Genomic DNA, 3084 nt, shown 5'->3' with positions numbered 1-3084 from the left:
ATAGTTTTTTATGGACAATTTTACCATTCAATCTCGTCCAACTGATTTTGCTGCCGTCACTCCTCGGCTCTTGGTAGTGCAGGCATTTATCAAACCTGGCAACTCCGGGTTTTCTTGCAGCTGTCAATCAAAGTCCAGTGGCTCCGCTCCAAAATCCCAGAAACTTTTCACGCGCGCGTAGACAGACTCCGCGAGGCTGACACTCCCGCGAGCGAGCAAGAAGGCTGTCTCTCTCACGAGCGAGCGCAGAGCCACTCGCGGGCGCAGAGCCGCTCGCGGGGGTTTAATCTGCGCGCGAGGGTCATTTTATGCGCGTGTAAAAGCACATTTTCCGCTCGTGAGTAGCTTGTTTTACGCGCTAGAATATTGACCCAAATCTAACTCCATACTAACGTGTCATCACGTGATATATGTCTGACAGGGGTGTAGTGCTGACGGAGAGCACCAGAACACCGCTCCGGCACTTCCAAAAATTGCAGTAGCCTACCCATAAGGAGCCGTACATATGCCGCAGTTTTTGCGTGGCTGTGTCTTTGGTTGAAAGCCCAGTGGCGATCTGTTCATGACTGTCATACTGATCATACAGTCAATAACTTTGTTGTTATTAGCATCTGGTTAGCTAGGTATGCTAACGAATATAAGAAGCTTTTTCTCCAACCAGTGAGGTAAAGGCACATCTTTATATGATCATTATTATAAAAAAATAAGATAATAAAGTAAACAGGTATAAAATACTATATAACAGTAAAAAAAGTTGTTATTAATAAACAAGAATACAGTTTGAAAGGGGAGTGATTTGTAAAATGTCCATAAAGAAAAAGTAAATCTGTTTACAGTTCTGTTTCATATGGGTGTTGAGAGATGTTTCCATAGAGCTCCTAATTTTGCTCTCAAATTGCACCAGATTGATGCTTTTAACTTCAACATTTAAAAAAAAAAATCTTCCCGGGGGAGCATGCCCCCCGGACCCCCCTAGAGGAGGTTAGGTCCCCCCCCACTTAAATCATGTCCACATGGATAGGAAACTAAATACATTTGCACACATCTTGTGTCCATATCTTTCTGTTTTGGTGGTCATGCCACACCGTGCACGCATGCACGAGGTCAATCATTTGTACGGCCCTAGGAGGATGTTGAAAAAATTGAAATGGCCCTTGAGAGGAAAAAGGTTCCCCACCCCTGGTCTAAGTGAACGGTGACTGTAAAAACTACACTGCGCATGCTCAGAGTATTGTCCTATTTAATGTGTGTGGCAAAAAAATAATGACCATAGGGGCAAAGTGCTGCCATCCCCACCATACGTCATCTCACATCATTCAGAGCTGATTGGCTGTAAGTACGTGTGCCGCGAAAAGTGTGGTGTGTGAAGAGGAGGAGAGAGAGCTGCAGTGAGGCGTCCTAAAACCAGGAAGTAAGCTGCGCATGGCTTCCCTCCACAAAAAAGCAATGAGATTTCTCCATAGGATTTTAGAAAATAGCTCAAAATAAGGTCTGTGGGAAACGTAGCTGTCTACCCTACTTTTACAATTTTCGAATCATGAATCTATTGATTAGATTAGATTTATGATAGACTTTTGAAACTACAAGAAGATAAGGAGGACTTTTACAAAAAAGTAATAGAGATTTGTGTCCAGAAGGATAGGCAAATGGACTTCATCTTCAAGTCAAGGTAAGACCGCAATTTTATTGAACATGCGATCTTACTAAGAGAGAACAATTCAATATTGAAATGATAAAATTACATTTTTTGGGTATCCTTCTGTTGAACTGTCTGTTTAAAATTAATCGAAGCATCAGACAAAAAAAGCTTTTCAAAATAATATTATATTTTGATTTAGGTGAAAATATAATATTTGTAAACCTGAAGAGTCAGAGCCAGTGCCTCAGCAGCCATGCACCTCACTGCAGAAGCTTATAGACATCTACGTGTTATGTGCCCCACCACTTTTGTACATATAGAAACGCCACTGGCCGTGAGGATGCATTGACTGGACTTTGAGGCGATGAGTGCTAAAATGCTAACTCATCTCGAGGTTAAGGACTCATTCCTGCACCACTCTTTTCTGCAACCAATGACCATGTATGGAAATGTTGTTGAGGAGTAACATACAATTGAAATAGCCCTGACTGAAGTCCACAGTGATTTCAGTAATTGGCGTCCCTGAGAGAACAGAGTGTTTGTTCACCAGGTGTTCTCAGGCTCATTCACGGCTTTCCCACAGACACCAGCTCTGAGTCTGAGCTGTGATTTTAAGCACACTGGAGAAGAACCTGCCAGAACACTGCTGCCTTTGTTAACGTCGCACAACTACATACATACTTTCACTGCCTTTGAGCTTGATTTCACCTTTCACACAAGCACCATCACGGGCACTTTATGGGCACCCGGATGTGCAACCTTTGACAAAAGCTACATTGGTTGTGTAGCATTCAGTCTGAAGAAAATGTTACCCAAGGGGATATCTTTAAATTAGGAGCAGAGTTTAAAATAACAATTTGGACCGATTACAAAGTTTTTTTGTTTAAATTGTTGTTCTTAAAAGGTGGGGTAGGTAATTCACTTCAGAAACACTTTGTTATATTCCATGGAATGCTCTTAACATCCCGATAGCAATGAATATAATAAATGCTTTGACAATAAATACATAAAAAATGTCATCTGTGGAAGCCGTGGCGCTGTAAAAAGCACGACCAATCATCTGAGCCGGCTAAAGTAACTGGATGGCCTACCTGCCTGTCAGCCTTCCATCTGGGCACAACCTTATCTCGTGCCCTCATTGGTCATGAGCGCGTTCATGTGTGTTGGAGGAGGGGCTCTGTGAGGAAGTGGCAGATTTTTTCCTGCTGTGTATTTTCAAATTCTAGCGCACTCGAGCCGGTTTCTCCATTCTTACCTACCCTACCTTTAAGGACTCTTATGAGCCCCGGAAACAAATGAATCTTTAGCACAAATTCCTCGTTGAAGAGTTCAAGTAATTTCTCACAAAGAGAAACAGCTGATAGCAAATATCAGCTGTTTGTCATTGTGAGAAATGACTTGAACTCTTCAACTTCCTGGAGGTCAACTAATCATTTCAGCACTAC

The 3084-nt window shown here is 42.3% G+C and overlaps 1 protein-coding gene across 1 annotated transcript in view; it reads right to left on the bottom strand.

The window, feature by feature from the left end:
- The window catches only part of LOC117451742 (transmembrane protein 184B-like), a 20097-nt gene that overhangs the window by 6715 nt on the left and 10298 nt on the right, over nucleotides 1-3084 (bottom strand). The window lies entirely within an intron of this gene.

This window comes from Pseudochaenichthys georgianus, chromosome 8, assembly GCF_902827115.2.
Source record: "Pseudochaenichthys georgianus chromosome 8, fPseGeo1.2, whole genome shotgun sequence".
Lineage (NCBI taxonomy): Eukaryota > Metazoa > Chordata > Actinopteri > Perciformes > Channichthyidae > Pseudochaenichthys > Pseudochaenichthys georgianus.
The sequence above is the reverse complement of the archived record's forward strand: the minus strand, read 5'-3'. Positions and strand labels throughout refer to the sequence as shown.